Raw genomic sequence first — 14847 nt, forward strand, 5'->3', positions numbered from 1 at the left:
ACCCGTGTCCCCTGCATCGGCAGGCGGACTCTCAACCACTGCGCCACCAGGGAAGCCCAAGAATTTTTTTTTTTTTAATTTATTTTTTTACTTTTGGCTGTGTTGGGTCTTCGTTGCTGCGCGCGGGCTTTCTCTCGTTGCAGTGAGCGGGGGCTACTCTTCCTTGCTGTGCGTGGGCTTCTCACCGCAGTGGCCTCTCCTGTTGCGGAGCACGGGCTCTAGGCACGCGGGGGTCAGTAGTTGTGGCTCGCGGGCTCTAGAGCACAGGCTCAGTAGCTGTGGAGCACGGGCTTAGTTGCTCCACGGCATGTGGGATCTTCCCGGACCAGGGCTCGAACCCGTGTGCCCTGCATTGGCAGGCGGATTCTTAACCACTGCACCACCAGGGAAGCCCTCACCTAAGAATTTTTAATTCATTTGGCAGAAACTCTCTGGGATTAACCGGATTGTGACAGCAACAGTACTTTCATGTACACAAAGGGAACTAAAACGGAATCTTGCTCTAACACTGTGGAAGTGGTATAAGGCAGGGATATCTTGAATCCCATCCAAAACTATCTGGCTACTGATTTGCACGATTCTCCTAAGAACTGTGTTATAGTCAGGGTACGGTGAATTAGACCTTGATTTTGTTGAATACCAGAGACCACGCAAGTGTGTTAGGAAACAAAAATCCCTTCTCTGTTAGTTGTAGTTGTCTGATCGCATAACACAGAGCTATTTATGGGACAAGTTAGTTAGCCAACAGTGAGGTGTGGGGTGGGTGCCAGTTACCTATTTTAGATTTGTGCAAGGCTGTAGAACACTTGAGCAGTGTACAATTTACTTAATGCTTTTGAGCATTAAGGCTGGGATCACTGTAAGATCACCCAGGACATCAAATTTCATGGCTGAGGGTTTACTAGGAGAAAGACTGGGATAAAAGAGATCTCTCCAGAAGTAATCCCACATTACAATCAAATATGTGGAAGACATTTGGTTGTACAACATAATTTCTAATCAAATGACTCATATCATATCCCAAGATTTTGGAAAATTGGAAGAGATACCAAAGCATGTTTTTTGGACAAAAGGTAAAGGGATGGATGGGATGGATGAAGGTGCTTTGGCAAGAATGATCAAGGAATGAAGAAAAGAATTCAGGTAGTATTAATCTCTTTTAGTGGTAAGGAACTGGAAAGAAGCAGGACCTCGCCATAGCTCTCGTAAAGAATATGTAAATGATACCAACAGATACAAAAATTATCTTGCATCCTGCATTCATTAACCGAATTGACCCAAGAGACAGAAGGAAGATTGTGGGAAAATGTTTATCTTCAAAGAGACTCCTCAGTCTACCCAAATAAAATAGTATTCTGTTCACTCCCTATCGTCTCAGTCTGCTTTATTTTTCTTGGTATCATTTATCACTTCCTGACATTTATCATATATTTGTTTAATGACTTCCCACTAGGGTGAAATCACGACGAACACAATGACTTTGTTTTGTTTTCTGCTCTTTCTCTTGTTCGAAAACGGTGCCCCGCACATAAGCATTCAGTAAATTTTCTGTTGTTGCATAAATAAATGTATATACACAATTGAGTCAAATCTATCAGCTCTTTTCAAAGTCATCGTGGAACAAGATATAAGTATGAAATACCAAGTCAAGAAAATGATACAGATTTGATAATTTGGGTGAGTCAATGGTCTATCTGTCCCTTAATCACATATGGCACAATTTGTAATTTTAAAATAATTAATTAATTTTTGGCTGCATTGGGTCTTTGTTGCTACGTGCAGGCTTTCCTTTTAGTTGCAGCGAGCGGGGGCTACTCTTCGTTGCAGTACGCAGGCTTCTCATTGCGGTGGCTTCTCTTGTTGCAGAGCATGGGCTTCAGTAGCTGTGGCACATAGGCTCAGTAGTTGTGGCTCGCGGGTTCTAGAGAGCAGGCTCAGTAGTCGTGGTGCACGGGCTTAGTTGCTCCACAGCATGTGGGATCTTCCCAGACCAGGGCTTGAACCTGTATCCCCTGCACTAGCAGGCGGATTCTTAACCACTGTGCCACCAGGGAAGCCCACAATTTGTAATTTTCCCTTTTAGTTTTTGCTAATTTGTTTTTGTCTGTTTCCCCACTGAATAAGAACAGTAAGTGAGGGAGCATGTTTATTCACCACTGTATCTCCAGTACCTATTATGGTGGCATGCCATGTAAGTATAACTTTATACTTAAATATTGGCTGAGTGAATAAATACACACCAAATATTTGGTAAATATTTCATGTGTTCTGCTGTCTGAGCATAATTCCAGGAGTCTATTACTGTTTTAAGAAAGAAATCCTATGGTGATATGCCACAGAGGTAGGAGTATTATATAAACGTCACACTGTTTTGTCAAGTTTTATATTAGTTCTTAGTTTTTATAAAAGAGTAGAATGCTAAGCTCTTAGAAGTTTTCAGAATATTTTTTATGGTTCTAAATATGAACATGCCATAATAGTTATTTTCTAAAATGTCATTTGAAGGATAATAACATGTAAATATAAGGTGGTAACCACCTTATTTTGATAAATACAGTATAATTTCACCACAAAAAATGCTTTGACAGAGCTGGAAAGTAGATTCTGCCTACCAATGGTCAAAAATGTAAAATAAAAATACACTGAACAGTCCAGAATCATTTTTATTTGACTTTTAAACTAAGAGTTATATACACATGGAATATGAGATGACCTACTGAGATTATCATGCAACGATTTAAAACATGCAGTTTAGAAAAAAACCTACTTCCCCCCACTGACTGTATCAATAAAACCTAGAATCTAAGTTGTGCTTTTCTTCATACACGTCAAAACATCACATGTGTCCTACACACGTTATTAGGCAAAGCCTACACCTGGTATCCGCTGACTCCTTGTCCTTTCCCACGAGCACATCCAGCCACCCCACACATGCAGTGAACGCGTGTCTGTCCCCAGTACACGCTCTCTTGTGCTTATTTACGGGCACCTCCATCTTCAATGCATGATGTTCTGACAAGGGAAGTGGTTTGTATCTTTGGTAAATCATCACAGGGGCTTCTTGAAAGACTGGGAAATGGATTCACAGTCTTATTTTTAGCCAAAGATGAGAACTATTTGAGCTTTGTTAGTTGCATTCTTACTGTTCGTAAGCATTCCAAACAACCCCAAACCACCTTGGACGTAGAATCTTGTACTTTCTGAAAGCATAAGGTATCTACATTGCCTTCATATATCTGGATATATCCTAGGAGTCCCAAATAAAGCAGACCCTCAGGCATTTGAAAAAAAGGGTTTCAAAGTCTAATAGCTCACAATGTTACAGGCTTATTGAAAACCGCAGAAATGAGTACCCGTTAAATAAATATGAGTGGGTGAGATTTAACGATAATTTTGTCCCAATAATAAATACCTTTTTATTAGATGCTTTCCCTTTTAGAAGTAAAATATAAACCTTTGTTAAAAAAAAAACAAACCCACTCTCTCTGAAGACTTCTAGAATGTTGTGGCTAAAGTAATGCTACCGTTAACCTGTCAAGGAGGAAATGCAGAGGACAGGACAACACAAGGTTCCCAAAGCATACCTGCCACCTGCAAGAATGAATTCTAGCTTGCGGTGGGAGTAGGGGGTTTCAAATGTGTACAGGGATTTGGTCTGCTGGATTCATATATATAATTTAGAGCATTTTATAATTCCTATTCTCCATCCCATCACCACTGCCAAAGACTCTAAAATGGGGTTCAAGTTCTGGAGATAATGGCAAACTCACCTAAAGAGAGCTTTACAAAATATTTAACCTCTTAAACCTCTCTGGGCCTCAGTTTCTTTATTTGTAAAATGGGAATAATAATTCTTATGTCTCTCAGGGGGTTGCTATAAGAATGAGTTATCATGGGTAAATGCTTAAAATGGTGCCTGGCTCATAGTAAATGCTCAATCTTATTCTGACTTCTTAAAAAATATATATTTTTGGCGCATGTGGCTCCACGCCGCAGCCGACCCCGCCTGCCGCACCACGCACCCTAGCAGTCAGTGGGTGAGCTGGGAGCCGTGGAGGTCACCGTGGGGAGGCGGGGCGGGGGCAGCATGGCAGCCTCCTTACGGCTCCGTGGAGCCGCCTCCGGCCTCCGGTACTGGAGCCGCCGGCAGCAACCGGCAGTGGCCAGCCTTGCAGCGGTGTGTTCTAGGTCAATGGCTTCTAAGACTCCAGTTGGATTCACTGGAGTAGGCAACATGGGGAATCCAATGGCAAAAGATCTCAGGAAACATGGCTATCCACTCATTATTTATGATGTGTTCCCTGATGCATGCAAAGAGTTTCTAGATGCAGGTGAACAGGTAGTGTCTTCCCCAGCAGATGTAGCTGAAAAAGCTGACAGAATTATTACAATGTTGCCCACCAGCATCAATGCAATAGAAGCTTATTCTGGAGCAAATAGAATTCTAAAAAAAAGTGAAGAAAGGCTCACTATTAATAGATTCCAGTACTATTGATCCTATGGTTTCGAAAGAATTGGCCAAAGAAGCTGAGAAAATGGGAGTAGTTTTCACGGATGCCCCTGTTTCTGGTGGTGTGGGAGCTGCTCGGTCTGGGAACCTCACGTTTATGGTGGGAGGAGTCGAAGAAGACTTTGCTGCTGCCCAAGAGCTTCTGGGGTGCATGGGCTCCAATGTGGTGCATTGTGGAGCCGTCAGGACTGGGCAGGCTGCGAAGATCTGCAACAACTTGCTGTTGGCTATTAGTATGATTGGAACTGCTGAAGCTATGAATCTGGGAATCAGGTTAGGGCTTGACCCAAAACTCTTGGCTAAAATCCTAAATATGAGCTCAGGACGATGTTGGTCAAGTGACACCTATAATCCTGTACCTGGGGTGATGGATGGAGTTCCCTCAGCTAATAACTATCAGGGTGGATTCGGAACAACACTCATGGCTAAGGATCTGGGATTAGCACAGGACTCTGTTGCCAGCACGAAGAGCCCAATCCTTCTGGGCAGTCAGGCCCATCAGATCTACAGGATGATGTGTGCGAAGGGCTACTCCAAAAAAGACTTCTCATCTGTGTTCCAGTTTCTACGAGAGGAGATGTTCTGAGTTTGCCCTTTGGCTGTGGACACTGTTGGGAACCAAACTCTATCTTGGAGCCTCTTATAGCTTACTCCACAAGTAAATGGGCTTAATCAAAGGTCACCTGTCTGCTTTTGTCTGTCTAGTTCACGATAAACCCTGGGATTTTTTCACCCATTTTTAACTGCTTATTCTTTTTATCTATTTAGCAAACACGTATTATCTGATTTTCTTTCTTTTTCTGCAAGCCACTGATGGTCTCTGCTAGCTAGCTGATTGACCTTTTTCAAAAGTTTGATTCCTGAGCATCATTATCTAAAACATTGCCTATTTCAATCAGGATATTTACTCCACTTTACAAATAAAACCAAATTTTTTTTCCACAGGATAAAACCTCTCCTGGAGGAAAGAAAAGAAATCAGTGTGAGGAAAGGAGTTAGAGAAAGGGGGAGTATAGTGAATTACTCCCTGTGTCCCTCAGAAAGTTTGTCCTGTTAACCCAGTGGTGGTATTCTTGCATTCTGAGGTTACTGGTTTATTTTCCAGAACTTGATAAAGCAAGAGAACTCCTTGCTGCATGCTGTGTAATTTGGACTCTGTTACATTACCTTGGTGTGCCCCTCTTGTAACAATTTCCAATACTCAGCAAACTTAGTTTTTATATTTTTGCTTCCTTGTACATTCTTACTACATATTTTTTGACTTCAAAAGAATGACATCTTTAGAACTGTTTCAGAGCCTATGATGATATGTGCTTTAGACAATTATTATATTATCCTAAATATAACCATATTATTTTGAATTCAAATAAATTTCTATGCTGATAAAAAATATATATATATTTTTTTATTTAAAAAAATTTTTTGGCCACACAGTGCAGCTTGTGGGATCTTAGTTCCCCAACCAGGGACTGAACGCCGGGCCCTCAGCAGTTAGAGTGCAGAGTTCTAACCACCGGATCACCAGGGAATTCCCTAACTTTTACAACCTTAAACTTACAAAGGTGGCTTCCTTCTCCCCACCTCCAATTTTAACTCACTTCAATTAAGTACCTTCCCAAAGTCAATGTTCCACAAAGAGCTCTTGCTATCTTTCTCCTTAACCAATATCCTGCACATAAACTTTACCTTCCTGTTAAAAGCTGGTATTCCCATTTCTTAATCAATTTCGCTGGCACCAGGACTCCCACAGGTGAGACCTGATGGAGGCTGGTGGAAAGGCACTGGGAAGACTGTTCCCTCACCTCTGAACGAGGGAATTAAGAATTGTGAAGGGTGGTGTAAGGAGAGCAAGGCTGCCATGAGTATATTGAACTCCAAAAAAAACATCCATTCTGCTGTGCTCTTCTGGCAGCCAGGAGCTAAGCCTTTTCCTATTCTTTCCAAGGATGCACCTGACTCCAACTAATTAAAGTATGAATTATTAGCAACAAATATTTTGATTCATCTAATAAATTCCAGAAATAAGAATGAAAACTGATTTAAAATAACATTTATTAGTGTTAGTATCCACCATCCAGATTTATCATTTAATATCATTTACTGAACACTTGCTATATTATTTTATAACAATGAGCACTTTTATGAGTCTCCCATTTAACCCTCACAAAAACCCTACGAGGTAGCCCTGTTATTATTCCCACTTTATAGATGAGGAAATTGAGGCTCAGCAAATTAAAGAGAATTGTAAAATGGTGTAACAATTTTGGAAAACCATCTGAAGGTTCTTCAAAAGGTTAAACATGGAGTTACTATATGACCCAACAGTTCCATGCCTAGGTATATGCTTAAGAGAATTGGAAGAGTCCACAAAAACCTGTACACAAATGTTCGTAGCAGTATTATTCATAATAGCCAAAAGGTAGAAACAACCCAAATGTCCATCAACGGATGAATGGATAATATGGACATGAATGGAAAAATAAAATACATTAAATGGAATATTATTTAGCCATAAAAAAGGCATGAAGTACTGATACATGCTACAATATGGGTAAACCTTGAAAACATGATGCTAAGTGAAAGAAGCCAGATATAAAAGGCCACATATTGTAAATTCCATTTATAGGAAATGCCCAGAATAGCCATAGGCAAACCCACAGAAACAAATCAGACAGGTGGCTGCCAAGGGCTAGGGGATGGGCAGTGACTTTTAATGGGTATGGGTTTCTTTGGGGGGTAAAATATTTGTGCCAGGTCCCACACTGCTGAGGGGTACCATCTGGGCTGGATCTGGGCACCCTGGCCCCAGTCTGTACTCTACACTGCACCATGCTGCCTTTGTCTTGAGGACTTGTGGTGGGAGTTTGTCATATTATGTTTCGTACTTTTCTGCATGTTTGTTATATTTCATAACTTAAAGAAAGAAAATGAATACGAAATTAGAATCAGAAACCTAATATTGCGGGGCTCTGATTTGGGCAAAGGCTTGGGCTAGCTGGCAGATGAAACAGAAGATGTGCAAACAATGCTTCTGATCTGAAAAGAAATCTGATCTGGCAAGGAACCAGGATTCAAAACTGTTAATCATATCAGCACCATTTAATGACTAAAGGACTTTGGATGGAATAAAAGAAGCAAGTTCTCTGGTTGTGTTTTCTGCTTTACTGTCAATACATCTCTTCAGTGGTGGTGATTACCTAGCAGTAGGAACTTGGAGGGACAGAAAAATATTAAATAGTAGCAATAAAGGATTCAGATTCTGCTCATATTAAAATTGGCCTAACATCAAGTAAGGTTAGAGTAAAACTATCCCATCTAGAAGTAGGTCAACACTGGAGGCCATCTGCTCTTTAAAAAAAAATTTCTAAACACTACTTTATAAGCCATCAGGAAGGCAATTCTCTAATAAAATCAGATTATTAAACAGATGGGAAGCGAACAGAAAGAATAAAAGTATCTGGCTCACAAAGCAAGGAAAAATTTGCCAGGCAACATAGAGATGATAATATTCTGGGAAGACAATCAGTCATAAATCTTTACATCACAGCAAAATCATTACATATTACTTCGGGAAAAAGGAAGGGAGAGGGAGACAGAGAGGGGGAAGGGCTCCTTCATGACAGACTGGCCCGCAGCTTGAATGTGTGTGCATTATCACTATCTCTGTGTTGAAATCTATTAAGCAACTTGAACTACCCACTTGGGAAGAAGCTGCATCAATAACATTTTTCAGAGAACAGAAAACATTTACTGTAGCCCACAAACAATGACCATCTGCATTACAGAAAAGTAAGAAATGATCTGAGGCTGCCATGTAGCCCCATGTCAGCCTCAGAATTTCGAATGAAGGGTTTTTATTTTTTACTTTTTGAATTTTTTTAAATTTTTTAGGCCGTGCCTCGCGGCATGTGGCATCTTAGTTCCTTGAGCCGGGATTGAATCCGAGTTCCCTGCAGTGGACACGTGGAGTCTTAACCACTGGACCGCCAGGGAAGTCCCTCTAATGAAGGTTTATATCTGTACCCATTTATACTGTTAAGACCAACTCATCTTAGACTGTGTCTCTCAAAAAGATCGAATCCCACAGTTTAGGAAATAGAAATTCCTCAGCTATTACAATATACTGAGTTTCTGTACCATTTAGATGAAAGATAATACCTTCCCTTCTGTTCTGAAGTTTTGTTTAAAAGGCAATTTATTAATACATCTACACACGTTCCTATTATTTTCCTCATTAGAGTTCACAGCCTCCCTCTTATCACTGAGAATTATAGTATTAAATTTCCACTTAGCAAAATTTGCTTTGAAGAGCACCTAGCTCTAGGTCACCTCCTAGGGACAACAGTTAGACAGTATTAAACACGATAATGAGAAACTAGAAATAACCCAAATGTCCAAAATAAGAGACTGGTTAAACTATAACATATTAATCTGATGGAATAGTGTGCAATATTTAAATGAAATATAAAGGCTATGTTGAAATATAAGGCCATAGATATTTTCCAAAAGTATAAATAAAGGAATATTAAATGAAAAGTGTACACAGTATGTATGCTAGAGGACACATACCAGAGAAAGGTCAGAGAGAACTATAAACAGCTGTTACATTTAGATGGAGGAGTTTTGGTACAATTTTTTGTAAAGTTTTTTGATTTATTAAATTTTGTTTAAAATGTGAAACCTGAAAGATAAATTTAATAATCATGGGCAATTGGCACTGCTCACTATTCCACAGGAATAAAGCATAAAGGGACATGCAAAAGACACAGGAAGAAATATTTTCCATCATGACAGTATCCAGCTTATGGCACAAATTAGGTAGTCTTGATTTAAGTAGCGCATGAGATACTTATACATTTCTTAAAAAAGAAATGCAATTCGGGACTTCCCTGGTGGTCCAGTGGGCAAGACTCTGCGCTCCCAGTGCAGAGGGCCCGGGTTTGATCCCTGGTCGGGGAACTAGATCCCACATGCATGCCACAACTAAAGATCCCGCATGCCGCAACTAAACACCCGGCAACAAAGATCCTGCGTGCTGAAACTAAGACCCGGCGCAGCCAAAATAAATAAACAAACAAACAAATAAAAGAAACTATAAATGTTTAAAAACAAGAGAAAGAAATGCAATTCTATCACCTTCAAGTACATAAGAACAATGTGTTTTCAAGTAGTGGTTCAAGACTATTAATAGCTAAGCTTAATTTGTAATTTTGACATCTATTTATATTTTATTTAAATCCTTTACAATGTCTTGCACTCAATAACTGTTCATATTATTTTTTTGTTTAATAAACCCTTCTTTTAGAAGTAATATAAAAGTAAGTGGCACAAAAATATACTTTGAAGTATTATTTTGAAGTCCAGAAGAAACAAGAAGGTGTTTATGTGGCGTACATAAAAAAGGATTAACAAAATTTTGGTAATTTTTGAACTTGAGTGATGAATCTATGGAAATTCATTATACACTATTCTTATTTTGTGAGTGTTTGAAAATGTTCATACCAAAAAGTTCAGAATTCCAAAAATTAAAAAAGGGTAAACTAAAACTTAGACTAGGTTGAAGATTAGTGATCTCAGAGGGAGTAGACTTTGAATTTAGGAGGTTTCCTTGTGATTTCTGAAAAAAACATGGAAAATAGAAAAGACAAAAAAGAATATTTGAGAAAGTCATATTTCAAGGCAAGAAATAATACATACTTATTAGATTCATGTCTGGCTCTTTTTCATCTTTGACATGACTAAGCAACGGTCCCTGCAAATTTGTTCTGATAGTAAAAAGAATGAAATACACAGAAAACCACTCCCAGCGGTGCAAGAATTCCTTTTAATTTTATTTATTATTTATTTTTTTAAGAATTCCTTTTTAAAAACTGTATTTCCCAGGTGTGTGTTGTGACACACCTGGACACAACTGGCCTGGATGAAGGCCCTTGAGAGTTCAAGGGTAACAATTCAAGACCTCTAGAAGGATACGGTTACAAAATCAGCTCCCAGAAAGCCTTAGCCATCCGTTCTTAACTTTGCTCCTATTCAAAGGCCAACAGAACTGGGGGGGAAATCTTCCTGTTTTGTTGATATCAACTTATTTTGTGCCAGAACCTATACCTAAAGCCAAAGCAAGGTTTGTACTCTCAGGAAGGTTGAACAAATCAGGCCAGGTTCCAAGAACAGAAAAGAAGCCCTACAGGGCCACCTTGCTAAGGGAAGACTTTAGATAATTCTCCCAAGGTTACTCTCTACACATTCTATGTACAACAACACTAACGCTCACCCAACAATCTTTACTATTAACAGTAAATCTAGGAAAGAGACCGATAATACATTGGAAAAGCATGTCTATAAACTGAACTCAAACTAAATGCAGAAGAACACGGTATTTTGCCCCCTTTTCAGGTAGCTGTGTTCTCTGCATTCACCAATAATCGTAATCAACTTCACTTTTGCTTACAGACACTTACTTGAATATAAGTCCTTTTGAAAAACAAAATAAAGAAATGAACCTAAATATGTTTTGGTTAAAATAACGGAAGACTAAGATCTTTTCTTTTAAGAGAGAAATGGCTCATCAGCTAGTTCCTTTGCCTGCTCACTGGATGATATTCCAATTTGGAGGCCCAACTGCAGCTTTCTGAAGAAAATGCCAATGTGTGGGGTATAATACTCACTCTGTCTAAGTAAAACAACTCCTGCAGAAAAGGTGGGTCCAACAATGGGTAGCAGGTGTGGTAAGAAGTTAATTCTAATTCTGAGATGAAATGACATTTAAATAAGAGCTCATGTCTTGGAAAATAAAAACGTTTGGCCTCTCAGGAAAAAAAGGTGATCTAGTAAAAGAAATAGTACTGATATTAGGACATTCAACATTAAGATTAATTAAAATTGCACACAAAGTAATTGTCCATAGCATTAACACTGGGACTCGGCAAGAAAATACAATTAGTTTTGCTTAAACAAACTACTTTTTCTGGAAACAGATACTCTCTCACTATCTATCTGCTGGGATATCTACACACAACTTAGCTCCGTGAACTTGAGTACATGTTCCTACAACACACTGCACTGGAAAGACTCCCACCTCTTAACTAACAGCTTATGCCCCAAGACACCAGCCAGGATAACGACAGAACCCTTCTGTGTATACGTTCTTTCACAGGCTGCACTGTTACAGGAAGAAGCAAAGAGCAGCGATTTCCTTCCAAAAGGTCAGCTGCCACAGACAGACCAAACAGAAAGCAGTTAATTCTTGCCAACTTCCCCTCCTGCTTCTGTAGCTAGAACGCAACAGCATTCGGTTTCCAGTAAAGCTCCAGAGAAAAACAAAGCAAATGTGAGACCCAGAACCTATGTAATGTAGTGTCTCACTTGACTAAATTGAAGACAATAAGATCACATGGAGCTACACTCTTTAAACAGCAGTGGAACTCTTAAGAACTACCGGATTTAATGTGGACTTAAACGTGAGGAAAAGTACAGGATTGGAACCATCCTAGCCTTTATACTACTGCTCCAGAAGTCTCCACCTAAAAATAAAGTGGCATTTTGGCTATAATAAATATGGCAGCATATAAGGTCCCTAGTTGACTGACATAAAAATAAATCTTTAGCTTTCTTCTTCTCAAACTAAAGTCAAATCACCTGTCCAACGTGCTAAGGCACTGGCCAGGTTCAATGCTGACAATCAGTAAAAGCACATATACAAGGGATATATATTTTCTTAGATTAGACATGGTTTAAGGACTGTACAACTAATAACAAAAAGGGCAAGAAGACAGAAAATATGACTTGAAATCTTCTTTAGGTAGTAACCCGGAATAGTTGTGGAACAATACTGAAGACCCCTAACCCCCAAAGAAACAACACTGCATTCTCACGTGGACTTCTTTAAATTAAGTGAGCATCTATGCACTTAATCTTCCCAGAGACAACAAAATTAGATCTTTTGGGTTTAAAAGTGGAGAGGGAAGGAAAAACAAAACCTTTTTGTTTCCTCAACCAGATCGGTTCCTGGCTTAGCTATCTACGTGCAACTTACAAGAAAATGTGATGGCTCCTTCAGAAGGGCTCCTACAAGCATGTCATAGGGCTCTATGTGGTTTCTAACTCGTTAGTTTCAGGTTGTGGTGGCAACAGAGACACAAAGCTTTTTGTGAGACAAAGTCTTGTAAAGATTCTAGGCTTTGATGATGGAGGGTATGTAACCCCACTCTGAGAATACCTCCTTTGAAATGAAGACAGTTTGGGTTTCAAGGAAAAACTTATTAGTGCGTTATATATGCTAAATTAACTACTGCTACCCACACCAGAAACTGTTTCATGTTGGAAACAAAACAAACTATTAAATCTCTAAGCCTTTCCTACACTTAAGCACCAAATGTTCAACAACAGCAAAGGAATTAGCATGGGAAAGGAGAACAATACAATAGTAACAGTAGTCACAACAAATATTCAAGGAACTCTTACTACGTCATGGACTGTTGCCTGCATGTTATACGTACCCTCATTTAATCCTCATGACAACCCTATGAGGCAGTAGGATTATTACCCCCATTCTATATAAGATGAAGCAGGCTTAAGAGTTAGAAAATTTGGGCTTCCCTGGTGGCGCAGTGCTTGAGAGTCCGCCTGCCGATGCAGGAGACGCGGGTTCGTGCCCCGTTTCGGGAAGATCCCACATGCCGCGGAGCGGCTGGGCCCGTGAGCCATGGCCACTGAGCCTGCGCGTCCGGAGCCTGTGCTCCGCAAATGGGAGAGGCCACGACAGTGAGAGGCCCGCATAACGCAAGAAAAAAAAAAAAAAAGTTAGAAAATTTGCCCAAAGTCCTGTGGCAAGTAAGTGAAGGAGCTGGGATTAGCACCAGGCTGCCCATTTCCAGCGCTCATACTCTCAACCCCCGTGCTTTATTTATTAAAAACCTCACCTAACCAAATGAGTTTTTCCTGACCATGATACCTGTGGTTTTAAGACTGCTTTATAATAAAAGCTACAAAGTAAAATTAACAAAGTGCAACTCACTGATACCAAAAATTAGTTGACAATCCAAAAATGTTTTAAATGGGACACCCTTCCCTAAAGGTCAGAGAACATCAAGATGACAAACCTTCAAACACAGCCAAAGGAAGCCATATTAGGGGTTTGGTGATTCACCTTCACTCTTCTCAATCAATCAGAAATCAGCTAAAAGCTTTAGATTATAAAAGGGAGTGGGAGGAGAAAAACGAGAATCATTCTGGGGGTGGGTGATTTTCCAGTGAGGCCCAAACCTAGATCCTGACCACTTGTGTTCTGAATTAACACAGTGACACTTCCTATGAGAAGGGAGTGGTTACGCTTGTTATATTTGTTCCCAAATTCCTTATTGGGTTTCCATTAGATACATTATTATCTATCACCAACATTTATCAGAAATCATTCTAAACTCAGGTTTTCTGCTGGCAGAAAACATTAAAGGGACAATATCACTAATACAAATGTGAACACAACTTGTGAACTATTCTAGTGGGTAAGATAGGATAGTAAAAGATACTGAAGTCGGGCTTCCCTGGTGGCGCAGTGGTTGAGAGTCCGCCTGCCGATGCAGGGGACACGGGTTCGTGCCCCGGTCTGGCAAGATCCCACATGCCGCTGAGCGGCTGGGCCCGTGAGCCATGGCCGCTGGGCCAGCGCGTCTGGAGCCTGTGCTCCACAACAGGAGAGGCCACAGCAGTGAGAGGCCCGCGTACCGCAAAAAAAAAAAAAAAAAAAAAAAAAAAAAAAAGATACTGAAGTCAGTTATCTTGATAACTGTTCACATGATACCAATAACTAAACATCAAGTTACCTGATGCTGACGTGATTATGAAGCTAGAGAGAAGATGTAAATGATAAATTCCTGTGATGACTAACACGAATATGACAAATGTAGAAATAACTACGTTACTGTGCACGGTGCCCATTAAATATTAGTTGACTGTTAGGAGATCATCTGGGTTTACCAAGCCATGCCACTGAGAGGTACTCTGATGGGGAAGACGACGTCTGAATTTAACTGTTGTCCAATATGTCATGGGGAAATCTGGGGCAGGGACACCTGGCAATTCCGTGCTCCTATGAAAGGTGCCTCATACAATCTTTAAAACATTTAGCTAAAAAAAACACATCAACACAATACCTGTATCCTATGTCTTTTATCATCTTGATCATCCAATTTTTAAAAAGATGGAATTCTTTACCTCTCTAGAACTAGAATTTATCCTCCATTCTGGGCGTAAGAACCAAAGCATTTCTGATTTAGCTGTTGCTCAACTGCTAGACTAGAAGTTATACCAGGGAAGGAACCATGTCTCATTCATTTTGATTT

At 39.9% G+C, this 14847-nt stretch overlaps 1 pseudogene; it reads left to right on the plus strand.

The window, feature by feature from the left end:
* The first annotated feature begins 4087 nt into the window (after nt 1–4087).
* On the plus strand, nt 4088–5096 carry LOC103086210 (3-hydroxyisobutyrate dehydrogenase, mitochondrial pseudogene; annotated as a pseudogene).
* Nucleotides 5097–14847: the final 9751 nt, after the last annotated feature.

Source organism: Lipotes vexillifer, unplaced genomic scaffold, assembly GCF_000442215.2.
Source record: "Lipotes vexillifer unplaced genomic scaffold, Lipotes_vexillifer_v1.1 scaffold541, whole genome shotgun sequence".
Taxonomy (NCBI): domain Eukaryota; kingdom Metazoa; phylum Chordata; class Mammalia; order Artiodactyla; family Lipotidae; genus Lipotes; species Lipotes vexillifer.